Source organism: Anas platyrhynchos, chromosome 6 (genome assembly GCF_047663525.1).
Source record: "Anas platyrhynchos isolate ZD024472 breed Pekin duck chromosome 6, IASCAAS_PekinDuck_T2T, whole genome shotgun sequence".
NCBI classification, from domain to species: Eukaryota; Metazoa; Chordata; class Aves; order Anseriformes; family Anatidae; genus Anas; species Anas platyrhynchos.
In genome coordinates, this window is record NC_092592.1 from 26,322,569 (window position 1) to 26,337,579 (window position 15,011).

The 15,011-nt window shown below is 34.7% G+C and overlaps 1 protein-coding gene across 4 annotated transcripts in view; it reads right to left on the minus strand.

Annotated features, from left to right (window-relative positions):
• Positions 1–15,011, minus strand: part of ADGRA1 (adhesion G protein-coupled receptor A1) — a 278,267-nt gene that overhangs the window by 229,183 nt on the left and 34,073 nt on the right. Inside the window, exon 1 of one of the 4 annotated variants that reach the window (XM_021268078.4) lies at positions 7,656–7,788. The exons of the other annotated variants lie outside the window; for them this stretch is intronic. The gene's annotated coding sequence lies outside the window, so the exon portion shown is untranslated. Of the gene's footprint in view, positions 1–7,655; positions 7,789–15,011 lie in introns of those variants that run through there. 4 annotated transcript variants of the gene reach the window in all.

Here is a 15,011-nt window from a genome sequence, read left to right on the forward strand (position 1 = left end):
TACAACTATTTCTGTCTTTGAAAGATGTTCACGGTGCCAATTTGTTTTTCAGGTCTTCTGTTCATTATGCCTAGAAAAAGAGGGCAGTCTGAACATGACTGGCAAGTCCATGAAAATCCCACAACTGAGCAGTACACTAGTCTCCTACTCCATTTCTGGGTCTCCTGCCCTGTGGCCCCGGTAAGTAGACTGAAAGCAGCATCTTTTATCCACATAAAACAAACTCCTAGAAATTACAGAGAACTATCTAAATAAATTACAAGATTAAACAGAACACTTGGTTTATAAACAAAACAGTCAGTAAACACAGCTCATGCTCTATAATACTGCCATCTCATTTAGTCACAATTTTGTTTCTCCGAAGAAGAAATTCTTGAAAAATATAACAGACACCACAAAATTAAAAAATATAGAATTTAACTACATAAATTTGCATTTCTGAACTAATTCTTTCAGGTCTTTATACCGCACTTTTACAGAGACTTTCACACAGAGATCAGGTTTCGAAACTTAGGTTTCCTTCAGGGCCTTCTCTTCTCTACACTGCCAACTAAAACGCAGGTTTAATAAACACAGTAGTATGAGCATCATAGTTAAAATACAATTGTTTTTCTGTTCAGAATATGAAAGGATCATGGCTTTAGAGAATCCTAGCATTCCTATAAGGTCTGTGGGGAAGAAATTATATATTCTTCTTTAACAATTAATATGTTATCTACATTTCATTGAGATGGTTTGTTACATGGGAATTATCCACCTGCTTTTAATTAGCTGCAGTGAAGTCCAAAACCTTGCAATGGGCTGTTATCAGAATGGATTTGATTTGCACTAAAAACCAGTTCTGTGAATACAATGAACAACTTCACTGGAAAACTAAAATAACGCTACTTTTGTACAGTTATGAATTACATCAAACTTTTCATGCAATTCATAACATTCTTCCCTTCTGAGAACATGCTGTGGGAAGGGGCTGGAAGGGAGGAAAATGTTTGTTACACTGTTCAGCATACAAACACAGAAATGAGGCTTAACTACAGATGATGAAAAGAAACCCTTTCAAGTAATCAATACCTGGTCAAATTGTAGCTCTTACTCTTGATGCTGAAATTACACTGAATAATTTTGTATATTACTTCTTTAGGAAAAAAAAATGAATGAAAAATATGAATTATAGCATAACAAGTTAGGCATCTCTTTTCCCTTAAACACAGTTAGTCACCTGCATACAGGAAGATGCTTGCAATTAGAGACCTGCAGAAATCTTGAAGGAAAAAAAAAAAAAGACATGAAGAACATTCTTTTCACATACTTACAGACACAAAGGTTTGTTGGATAAACACGTGGAAAAGGGTGCTAGTCATGCATTTGATTTTAGATAACTTATACTGTAATTACAACTTCATGATGTAAAAGTACTTTTAACCACATCAGAAAATTAATCATTTATTTTAATAAAAGATTAAATATAATTTTGATTTTTAGAACAAATCACTGCTGTGCACACATTATTAAGTATTTCTCACATTTTATTCATTCACACCATTTTCAATTGCCTTATTTTTTCTCCTGTGCTATTGAATCATAGTGATAAAATAAATATTGCTATACATTGCAGCTAGGCAGCTGGTTTAAATAATTACCAGTTTCCAGCCATGTGTTAAGAATCTCACATTTTAAATGTTTTATTATGAGGAAATAAACACTAAGAAAATGAACACTCTTTATTCCAGTGAAGTTATTTTCCTAAACCAAATTCCATTCAATGTTTTACTTTTCTTTTTAATAAATAAATAAATAAATCGTTTCCTGGAGAAACCTTTTGAGAAGGTATTTATTTTAGAGTTCAGTTTTCAGACTGTCCTTGCAATATATATAATGATCTAAACCCCAAGTAATGGACCTAAGATGCAAACCAAATAAACCAGATGATGGTACTCAGTCCTAGATCTCATGAAATCCATCTATCTAAGATACTACTGGGGAGCACCACTCCCCTGAGCAGATACATTACTGAACTGCCATCTCACTTCATTAATCCCTTTGCAACTTAGGTCTCCTTCTCCCAAGATGCTCTGGGGGACTGTTTGTCCCAGGGACCACATCCAGAAGACAGTAATTCTACACCAGGTTTGTCCTTTCCCACCCTATGGAGCTGTTCCCACAGGCTCTGAAGCCTTCAAACACTCTCTCATGACATATAGCTCAGGCTATACCCTAGAGCATGTAATCCATACATCACACAAACACACTTCCCTGGTGGGCTGCAATGCAGGCTGTGGGCTATTTCATTCATACCACACTGGAAACCAACCAGCCTCACATACACAGCATTGCTGCTTATCTGGGAGACATGAGGGCCAGTGGAGATAGAGATCCAAAACCTCAAGTATCTGCTATGAGATAACTAGCCCAAAGAAGTGTGAATATTAGGCAATTTTCCATTTGTCCTTTTCACCTATATAAAGGTAGAAGGTTGCAAGGCAGGTTCATATTTAAATGGCAGCTTTTTTTCTTTCCCCTCTTCTTTGGAGGGGATGACTACGGTGAAAAAAATATTTAAGTTCTTGATATTCACGGCAAATATGAATGTATTTGCAAGCACATATCCAACTGCATATACTTGCTACCTTTAGGAATTTGTTAGGCAACATCACAGAGCAACCAACAGAGCACAAGTAGAACTCCCTCAGGAAAAAAAAAAAAAAAAAAGTGGGGTTATCATAAGGGTTATTATGATAATGGTGCTGGTCCGATGTTTTCTGAATGCCTAGAGAGACCAAATGGTGCCCTGCTCTCATGACCAATATCCCCAAACTATTCCAGCAGCAGCCACAGAACAGTTGTGGTATTTTCAGCTTGTGCATTATATGACTATATGAGCATTACTATGTAAAAAGGGCCAGATATCATTCCCTGAGGCTAAGTGGCACCAACTACTTGGCTCAAGGCCTTAGATCTTTTCTTGGTCCCTTCTGGTGTTCAGATCATCCTAAAATAAGTATCAGTTTGTTCACAGTATCTGAAAGAGCATGGAGGGAATGCCACAGAGAATCAGAACAACGTTTCTGAAGCATGATTTTCGGTGTGGAGGTGTGTGGCTTCCTGAAAACAGAAGATGATTTGCCAATGGAAGCCTGCTGGAACAGGACTGGAGAATTGTGTGGGACAGAGTCTAAAACTTTCCCTTTTTGGGTAGAACATTGGCATGAACATTTTCCAGCATAGTGCTCCCTAACAAGGACCAAAATCATGCCAAAAAGCATGTTAACAACTGAGAAGCAAAGACAATCAAAGAGTCATTGCTTCCACTTTATGTTATTCTTTATTAGTGCCAACATACCTAAAAGGATTAATTGTTCTAATGGGCTACAACCCATTTCTCCAAACTCCTTTCTAGTCCTTCCTTTAGAGTTAATCAAACAAAAATCATATCACAGTTTCCTTAAATGGTTTCCATGACTTGCTTTCATGAAACTACGAAAAGTGCAAAGATGTAGTCCTCAGCAACAAAGTCTTATTCAGGTATAAAACATGCCTAGAATTAGGTAATCTACTGTAGTACATCAAGATTTGTCAAACAAAAAGTTCTCAGTCATAATGCAAACAAACTTCAAATGCAACCCCTCAAGCAAAGAGAAATAATCTTTATATCATGCCCCCGAAGTCAATGGACTTGGGTTCACTCAATATAATAAACAAATTCCACAGCTGAAGCCTTTTCAGTGAGACAATGCCACATCCCAAAGAGCATGAACTCATGCAGTAGTGAATCCCACACAGAAAAAGCACATCTCTGATAACCAGACCCAAGAAAGACAAAATATTTAGATGGAGCCTGCAGTTCCCAAATGCATACTGAACAGAGAAGGAAGAGTTACTTAAAATATGCATTTCCTCTGATAATTTTCCCAGAGAATAAAAAATAAATAAATAAAAATTTCACTTGGGAAAAAAAAAAAAAAAAAGTAAATTACATTGGATTTTCTGCTGGGCAGCCCAGGAACTAGTTCAGACCAGACTTGACCCAGTTCTGCTTCTAGCTGATGGATGAGCTGAACAACCAGTATTCAGCTCATGAGCCCCTCTGAACTCCTTTCTTTAGGGTCCATTCCAACACCAGCTGAAGGTACACCAAAGTAACACAGGGAAGTGCAACCACCCCTGCCCCTGCTGTGCACTTCCTTTTCATTTCTGTTGTGTTTTTTTCTCCCCACAACTTCTTAGATAAAAAGGTGTGCTAGATGGATATCCAAGATAATTTGACAAAAGATAGAAAGTTCAGTCCATTAAGACTGTACATCTGGGACCTCTGTGTTGGGGTTGCGTGAAGAAATTGTTTTTTAAATTTTACAGCTTCTCTTACGTACTATCTTCAGTTCAAGCAGAATAGAACAACTTTTATATAAATATAAACAAGCACTAATAATAACTCCTTTAGATGAAACTGATAACAGTTGAAATGTAACAGTCTAAGCTGTTTCTTCTCTTTACAGTCATTATATGATCAGATACAAAAGGAGTGTGTGCAGACATCCCCTAAAAATGTGTGAGAATGTACTTCGTTTCTTTATGGTATCGTAATAAGACTGGAATTTTTTATATTGAAACACCACAGTGTAAAATGATAAATTATTTTTAAGGTTTTGAAATCCTCCTCGGTAAACCAGAATATTGTTTATTCCAACAGCATGCATAATTCATTGAGAGTTGCACCATAAAAACAAATTGGGAAGAGAAAAATGGTAAGAATTAAAAAATAAATAAATGCTTTTTGTCTTTTTATACTGCATATGTAGAGACGTACAGAGCTATCATAAAATACCATTAGTAATTGCACTTTTTTCTTCTCCAAACTGAAGACCACAACTAAGCTACTACCTAAGACTTCAGTAAGTTCATAATAATAAAGATATATTGGGAGGAAAGTTGTAGAATAATAACAAAACAGATTGAATATCTGAAGAGAGAAAAATGCCTGATGAACAGTGCTGACTGCTTACCAGATGAATGGGGTTGGGCAGACACCCACACATTCTAATGACAGAAAGGAGGAAAAACTTCTAAAATGTGAAAGGTATTTATCCATTCATTATCAGTCACTATCTGTATACTTAAAACTTAAGACAGTAATCCACAGTGCCTGCATTTGAGAATACCCAAATTTTAAAAAGCATCAAGAGAAGTTATCAGTATACTACAGATGTGTATAATAGTCTCAAGAAATGTATTCATCCCTAAGGTGACTGTGGTCTATCTTATTGATTTTCAGAATAAAAAAAAAAAAACAAAAAAAAAAACACCTAAATCTGTTTTCAACATTTTTAACAGGGGTCATACAAAAATGTTATAGCACATAATACAAAGTAGTCATTTAACACACTAATTCCAGTTGGTTTTATTCCAGCGTATTCCAGCTGTCAAGCAATCAGCTTTAATTTATTTGCAACATAACCAGTCCCAACCACTGGAGAAATAAGAAAATTTTCAAAATGACCTTCAAGTGTAGATAAGAAATGTGCTGCCAGTGGTGAAAATAAATAAATAAATAAATAAATAAATAAATAAATAATGAACAGCTATAGCCAAAGCAGTAACAATGTACTAATTATCCATCTAATTAGAACAGCGTTGGTTGAAAGATATTTCCAGATCCTGACACTATGTGATGATATCAAAAGAAGTGATAGAACTATAAGCACTGAGAAATTTACTTCTCAATAATTATTTATGTGAATGAAAGTCTTTGCACTCCAAAAGTGCAAAGAAATACTAATCGTCCATCATACATTTGATAGAATGCAGTAAGAGAAACTGTAGCACTCATAATATGACTACTTATGTTATGGAAACAGAATATTGCTTTTGCAGAAAATCACTGTTCAATACCCTCACATTTACTAAAACAAAATAAGAGGTGAAATACTTAAATACTTATTTTTGTTTCTTCTGTTCTTACTGGTGGCTTTTCATCAATACTTCTCTTGGGTGAGATAAGAGGCTGCCAGATCACACTCAAAATAACAAAGCCAGAGTTCTTGCATAAATCATCAGAGCAACTGATTTAATTGACTAAAAACATATTCAAGAGCATTTTTGTGTAAAAAACATCATAATCCAAACAGTAAAACAAATTATCGTCATCACTAACAGGATACACAATTTATGCTCTCCCTGGTTCAGTGGGATTAATGTATTAAGGAAAAAAAAGCAGGAAGGTCATCCTTGACGAGAAATCTTAATATGATTTTGTAGCAGTGGGGGAGCTAAAGAGCTCCCAGCTTTTGAAACAAGCTCCCTTCACTAAAAGGTGATATTCATTAACTGAATGGGAAAAGAAGCGGCGAGAATCAAAGCATTACTAGTAGGACAGTAAGTACTTCAGAAAAGAAGTATGAATGTCTATTTTGTGTTTTTGTTTGTTTTTAGTTCAGAAATTGCCAGTGCTTGACAAAATGATCCTCTTAAGTAAAGCATTTTTTCCATAAAAACTGATATGAAAAGATCGTATCTATAGGTCAGTGAAAACTGAAAGTATTCTACAGTTAAAGTTTGATTAACTGTATTCAAGGAATTCAACACATAAAAATTTATTTCACTAGTGGGTAACTGTAGAAACAGGTTTGACAAAGTAAACAGTACACAGAATAAAAGTGTGCAGTCCTATTTCACTGAAATCATGGAAAAAACGAATTTCTGAGGATATAAAAAACATGATGAATCATTACTATTTTACTACAGCATGTTATAACATTATTAAATACTCTATATAAATCTTGCCTTAAGTTTTTATCTCAGTGCAGAAAACTTTCAAACGTGATTTGAAAAAAAAAAAAAAAAGAAAAAGAAAAAGAAAAAAGATCTTTTGATAAGACAGCATTTCCATTATATCTTTTGAAAAATGGTGAACTTTTGGACTATGCTGTTACACATATCACATGCACAATATTTAGTCAAGAGATACTTATGTATGTTTAACTTTCAGTGATGAGTCCTACCGAGTCTAGCAGAATTGCTCATATGAATTAAATTTACGCGCCTTAGTTTCTGAAGATCAAAGATTCTACTCTCAACATTTTCTTTGGAGAAAGAGAGGAATTGTTTAAAACTATCTCTACAATGAGAAGGGAACTCTTACATCTGAATTTTCAGTAACACAATTTCTGAAAGCATAGGTAGATATGACAGCATGGGTCTGCATGCCATAGTTTTGCCTTTGACTCCTCACAGAGACTTTTATATCTATCTATCTATAAATCTATCTATCTATATAAATATAGATAAAAAATATTTATATATTTTGTGTATGCAAACATACATATATATAAATACTTAAAATGCATTTTTAATGGCAAAGACTAATAGAAAATAAATCTAAGTTCTTCACTAAATAAGCTGGTATAATATGTAAATGATTTTTATGTAGTCTTCATTTATAGGAGAATTAGCTTTTTATTCAACTCAGTTTACATTATGGTGAAAAGACATTCTGATTTTTTAGTCATTCATATTTTTATACAGTTCACTGATAACTAGAGTGAAAACAACATTAGGAGGAGCAGAACAGCTGAGTGAACAACACACAAGAACAATGTGCAGATTTGAGAATTTCAGTATGCTCAGCACCATCTAGATAAATAAGAGCCTAAGAAGCCTACCTCTAGGCAACCTCTAGGATAGGAAATTCTACACATTTCAGTGCGCCAAGGACATCATTTAGGATCCCCATTTCAAAACAGTGTGAAGGTTACTACAAGTAATTAGCCAGGGTGATTCATTGTAAGAATTGATTCAACACACAGCTTATTCAAATAACCATCAGTATCCCAATATTCCTTGCAGCTCTTTCAGGTAAGCAAAACCTGTTGCTTCACATTGGCTACAACGAATTGGAGTAGCTTTTTATTTTCAGAATAAGTTCTGAATCTTTGTTTAAGTTCAAAAAAAATTTAATTAAATTTCAGTAATTTCTTTAGTCTAATTTTTTATTAGAAATACTTCACTTTTTCTGTTTTGGATCTTACTACAACTTTCTAAGTCACTTTGAAAAAGGATTAACAGTTCCTGAGTCACCATTCCTTGTTTAATATACTTTTTCTATTATCATTTATTTATTTCCCTCATAGATCCTTTTAGCTTCTTTCCACATTGTTACTCTTACTCAGGGCAGCTCCCTTCTTTTAAAGCCTGAAACACCTGTCCAGCTTTTCCTAGTTTTGCTGTTTTTGTATTTTTTAAAACTGCATACTGGATTTTACATATTATTTCTGACATGACATTATGATGAAATAGATGATATAGTTTATGTAAAACATGATGAGAATTGTCTCAAAAAGATGTATGTCTCAGTTACTGCAACAGATAAACAGTAAACCTGTGGAATATAAATCCAAAAGATCAGTAAAATCTTCTCACTGTAGTAACTTATTTTGATTTCCTCCAAAACTGGTTTATTTTTATAACGGTTATATCTTAGCTCATAGGTTCTGCTGGGACTGTAGTTGTGTTTTGCAAAAGAGATATCTGCAGTAGTATTTTCCTAAATGATGATATATATCAACAGGTAATTCAATAAAAATACAAAACTCATTCTGTATCCTTTGGGTAATATATCTGAAAACTGAAAGCCTGAAAAAAAAGGCACATCTGACAACAGAAAATTATTCCTAGATGAATTTTAAGAGAAACTCTTTTCTTGTAAGGAGACATTTTAAAGAGATAGATTATTAAATGTAAGTTGTTTGCTCTATATTGCCTCAACCAGTAGGACTGCACATCAAAACACTCTTGGTGCTTCATTTGGTTTCAAAGAAGACTGACAGGAGCAGAGATTTAAGTATAAATCGGAGCAACATTTTAAGTATAAAAGGGAGCGACAAAGAAGTTTTTCTAAAGTCCTGCAGACAGCTACTGGTATATGCACTTGCAGAATGGGATGTGAAACAGTTGGTGATTATTCATATTTAATTCAGAGAACCAGCAATCCCTCCATAATACATACATGCTATCAGATCAGCTTACAGTTCTTTTAATGGTACTGAAAATGGCTTGAAAACAATTTTAAAATTTGAGATTCAGAAGAGCATCCAGTTGAGGTAGTAAATGCAAGACTATATGTCTAATTACAGCTATTTCGCTGTCTCTGAATCACCTCGATTAGAAGGGACATCCAATGATGGACCTCCAGTGAGGGACCACCTCTTGCCCAAAGCATGTCCAGTTAGATAATGCTGTTCACGGATGTGTCCACTTGGGTTTTGAGCATCTCCACAGAGAGAGAGATGTGCCCAGCTATCCAGTAGGTTCACAGTCTTCCTATGATGGGAACCTAGCACTTGCAGCTTTAGGCTTAACAAAGGGGAAAAAAATATGATATTCAGTGCCCATTTCAGCAGTAATGAGTCCAAAAGAAAGTATATTTAAATTATTAAGTCCTCCTTACTCTTAATCTTTATAGAGTTTCTATTGTTTCTGGCACTAACTTTAAGAGATTACTTTAAAAATGTTAAAAATGTTTAAAATGATTAAAAATGTCTCCATATTAATATATTAATATATTATGGACTAGATATTCAGAAAAAAAAATATTTCACATTAGGCTTTCAGCTTTTAATTTCCAAATTGAAAAACTTATTAAGGTGTGCCAAATAATTACGCTGAATTAATAATGAACTATTACAGGTAAAAGACTCAGTTTGCTTCACTAGCAGTACTGATTTTGAGCCTGTGCCAGGCTCTTGTTTCTTACCTCTGCAAGTGGATTTTGCACTGGTGAAGAACAACGTAGTTATCTCAAGAAAATGGGCTAAAACCTAAGATTCCCATAAGCAGTTTTGGAAAGAAGTTCTCACCCAGTGTAACAAATGTAACACAACAGCAATCATCTCCAAGTGCACCTACCTCTCAGCTTCTAAGCTAAAATGGCCAGTGACAGCCTTGCTTATGATCTGTCTCTCTCTCTCTGTTCAATATTTGATGTTCTTTCCATTTTAGTTGTAACTGCAATCTTAGAAATAAAGCTTTCAACACAACTGTTCAAAACACTGGTATAAGTAATACAAACAAATAAACAAACAAAAAAACTAAAAATTTACCTGACTTCCATCACAAAATAACTTTTTCCTACCTTGCTTTGTTTCTTTATATTAGTCAGAGTTCAGTTCATTCAACCACCTTTTTTTGATACTTGATTGCAAGTATTCAGCATTACCTCCCAGAGTGCATTTCTGACAAATGGCCCCAATACATTTAGTTCTACAGTATCTGTAGCTGACTGCATCACTTTTACAATAATAAAGTCTGGCAGCAATATCCACAAGGAATTCCAAAGCCTTTGTAGGGAATCGTGTCCTGAAGCTATCACAGCTGTTATATGAAGCTCCATTATTACTAATGGTTTGCCTATTCTTTTATTTTAGTGTTTTATTTAAGTTTCCCTTAAAAAAAAAAAAAAAAAAAAAAAAAAAAAAAAAAAAGAACAAAACACGTTTTTGAAGTGTCTTTAGAACCTTGAATAAATAATGAAAGTGATTACACCTTTTAGGGTGCCTGAAATGACATGAAGAGAAATTGATCTTTCTCTTATATATTTATATAAGAGTAAGACCAGTAGCATTTATTCATTTCCATAAAAACAGAGAATGTCCACAGGAAGAACAAAAAAAATAAAAATAGAAGAGGTAGGGCTGATATAGATATATGAGTACTAAAAAAGAAAAATGTCTAAAGGAAAGGCTGGTCCACACCATACAATTACACACATACAATTAATCCGCTATTTATTAAACTGCTCCAGAACTGTTCTTTTAAATAAAGAACACTTTTTTTTTTTTTTTTCTTAATAAAGAACACTTCTTCAGTAAAAGCAGTTCTTCTACTTTAGGAAAGCAGTGTGACCTGTTTGAAGTCAAGTAGAATGACAAAAAATGAGAAGATCCTTAGATAACTCCTCAAATAAATATCTCAGGTATCATTTTGTGTTCAAGACACTGTTAGGGTAACAGACACTTGGGTGTAGCAGAAGATATGGAAGTTACATCATTCATCAAAGACACACAGTGTGCACATAATGTTAGCATATAAGATGGGCACTATTTAAGGCGACAAGTTGCTAGTAGAGGTACTTAGTCTCTTCAATGGATTTAGACTGAAAGCAGGAAATATTTCTTAAAGGCTGACAAGTGCCAGACAGATAAAATAAATAAATAAAAATAAGTAAAAATCAATATTAGAAGAAAAAGTTTGTAACATCCACTCTCTGAATTTAGAAATAACACTTGGAACATTAAACCTGAATATTCTGGTGTTTTCAATAAGTTTTCCCCTTATGCTATGGTATTATAAAGACTAAAGAGAGGGTAAATATGATAATTTTCCTTCAAACTTCATTTACATATCTACTGCTGTTGTGGTTCCTTTACTGAATTTAGCTACCTTCAGTATTCCTTGCTAGTTGGGACCCTTTCTCTAAAATTTGTTTACTTATCTTCTGTCAGACTCCAAGTTCTTGTAGAACTGCAGGCAAGCACTCACAAAGATTTAGAGATTAGTTCAAATTAGTTTAAATAAATGCCACAGAACAGATAAAACATATCAAAAAAAATCATCCACAAAGCTGACTGAATGACATGTATTAAAGATTAGGTAAAAGCAGAGTTTCATTTTCAAAGCTAAACTCTTTCAAAAATGTAACAGAAAACCCAATATATAGAATTTATGTAAAAGTATAAATTCTACTGGCATTGCCTACTTATTCTAATCTTAATAAAAAAAAGTCTGATACAAATTAAAAACTTTCATTCTCAAATTTTCCTTTCTACTCATTAAAAAAAAAAAAATGTTTCTACCTATATGAAGTACATCTTGTTTCAAGATGACAGCTCTGGAAATGAAGTTTTGGAGGAACTTGGCACTTTTTAATCTCCATCTCCATCTGAGAATTCTGATTGTCTGTTTTAACAGTCTTTAAATAAGAAAGTTTCCAGCTATTGCAGATGCAAAAATAAAAGCATAAAAAGCTGACCTAAGTGCACCACATAGTCCAAAACTGGCTAGTTAAATAGAAAAATCCTTAGAATAAAAGGTTTGTAGTTATTTTTGTTTTTTAAATCCTGATTCATGACTGGAATACAAAAATTTGGCAGTAATGTCTTCTTCGCCCTTCAAACTCTAACATTGTAAATGCATACTGAAAAAAAAAGAGCTTGGAACCTTGAAATAAAAACAGTTGCCTGAAATATCAAGGGAGGTATGTAACTCCCTGCTGCACGAGAGAGCAGGCAGTGACCTCTGCAGTCCCCTCCATTCATTTCCTCTGGACCTCACCAAAAATCTTGCAAAGTCTATGCAAAGGGAAGGAAGTCAGGGCAGGGAGAGCAGGCAAGCAGCGGAAAGTGAACTGGGCAAAGACCCCATGCATATGGGATTCGAAAAGCACCAGGGAGCTGCTGATGGCTGAGTCCACACCAACAGAACTTTCACACTCACTTGGATTTTTCTCAATGTAGCAGAAGTCAGAATCAGAGTAAGGATCTGAGGATCTCATCAAGCAACTGAGTTTTGAGTGCCCAAAGGGCAATTCTCACAGCAAAATATTTGGGGTGTTAACTCTGAAGCACACCTTAACTAAAGGCTGTATGATCAGATACTCTGTACAGCCAGAACTTTAAAAGCCTATATTATATAAATAGGAAATTGATTTCCTAGGTGCTATTTTTACAGTTGAAACTTCTAACTACAAAGACTCCATTTGTAAATTTACTTCTTTTCATTGACACATGCTGGAAGCGCTCAGCTCAGAAACATTCCTTTGACAGACCAATCACTCTGAGAGAGGAAGTTTTACATTTCAGACACTACTGTGGAGGTGTTCAGACATTATTTGGGGATTCAGCAGAGCCAAGATTGCTGGAGTTTAAAATTGTTTTTGATGTTTCTTGCATCTACAGCAATGAACAGCATAACAGCTATCAGTTGTGATATATATGTGCATCAGAAGACAGTTATCATACTATACGTAGAAGAATGTTCTTTGTATGTGCTAAACTAAACTGTTTTCATACAATCAGAGCCAAAGGGGAGTTGTAGAAAAGTGAAAGGCAGTATTTTCTTGTGTTCTCTTTTATAATGCAAACTAGAGGATATATAAACATATCATTACTTACTCTGGAAGGTATTTTACTTGTCCAACAGTATTTTCTTAGCATTCTTTAAGGAAACAGATTTTAAGATATTTAAAATAGCAAAGTAAAAGATGTTGAACGTCAAAGGTCATTATTCATTGCTAAGCCTTCTCTCACTAGCAGAATGGAACTGATACTGCTTTTATTTTGCAATAATCTATCTGGATAAGCACACAGGACATGAATAAACACAAGATTTCAAGCTCCCAGTGCAAAATAACAGCCATCAAGCTCAGTTAAAATGCAATTATAAGAATAATGGAAACAAAAATATATAAACATTCACACAGTCTTTATGATCAAAGACAAAAGCCAGAATGGTGTCAAAGAAGCAAAAAAAGAGAGATGGTCTTCATCAAGATCCTAGCACTGGATATATTGTGCATTGTCTTTTAAAGCTCATCTGAGTATGCTTTGCCCTTAAAATTACAGCCATTTCTGTAAGTATTATTATTTCACAGACAGTGAATTAAACTACTAGAAAGAGAATTATTTGTGTGGTTTTGGACTTGTGGCTGAGTTGGCAACAAAATCAAATTTCCGGTGTTTCAGACTGAAGCTCAGAGCAAGTGACTCTCCTTCCCACTTCACTGATTTCAACCTGAGCATTAGGTTGAATGAGAATTATATAGCTGAGAATTACCACAAGAGCAAAATTGTGAGCAAGAATTGGTTGAGATGTATGAGCCAACACAGGAAAGCTTAAGACAAGTTCAGCTGCACTTGTTTAGGGCAAAGCTAATTTCACCCCTAAGACTGAGCTTCTTATTAAATCACTGCATACAGAAACCAAAATGTATTCACATGTTCATTTTATAAATTCCAATTAAACCAGTTCTGTTTCAGTGAAGACCCAGCTAATCTCTCTGTGAAAGCTTTCATGATGTTTTTCTTTTTTTAGTGTGAAACGCAACTGAAACATTATGTCAGCAACGCCATGTCTAAAGAGAAAGGCAGTGAGAGTGGTGATTCCTTCCAGGGAGATCTGATGCCCCAGTGCTGGATGGCAAAGGGCTCTTCTGAGCAGCATACTTAGGAGACAGAAAGTCTCAGAGCGAAGACTGATTTCATCCTGTCAGTACTCCACCATCTGACACAAAAATTAACTACCTTCGTAAGAGATAAACCTAGAGATATGCTCAGGTAATACACTGCAGAGAATAATATACCACAATAAAAACTGGGAACATCATTTCAGCAAGCATCAGCAATCCTAGAGAGGGTAATGGCCATTGCCATTTTTGTCAGCATTAAGTTACATACAGGCCACATCAGTGCCTTTAAAAACTGTTACACTAAGTGCAGTTATCTTCATAGATATCATGCCAGATCATATTGCTGTTAAAGTCAGAGAACAAGTGTTTTTCAGGCCTCTTTGGAAAAACAGTATCTGCTCTATCCTGCCAAACACTAAGGAATATCCAACTGAGCTTTAAAGCAGCATTCTCTAATTGTAACCAGTATGATTTGACAGAAATTCTGAGATAGCTTAACATAATTTGAGCAGACAAAATTAAAAAGAATTGGAACACAACCCAAGTATTGACTTTGCAAAGTCAAACTGTAAAGCCTGAAATCTCTTCCACTTAGCACATGCCACGTACTCAAAGACCTAAAAATCAGTACAAGACGATCTGCTTGCTGATCCACACAGTTCATCATAAACTTAAAGGCAGCAGCAAACAAATCCTGCCTGAGAATGCAGCTAAAGAACTCCATCAAGGTGTCAGATGCATGCTGTACTTTCAGCTCCCTTTTCATTGTAGGAGATAAATAAAAAATATTGCTGGACTCAGTGGCATTTTTGCAGAATTCTTCAAGCACTTTAGTTTG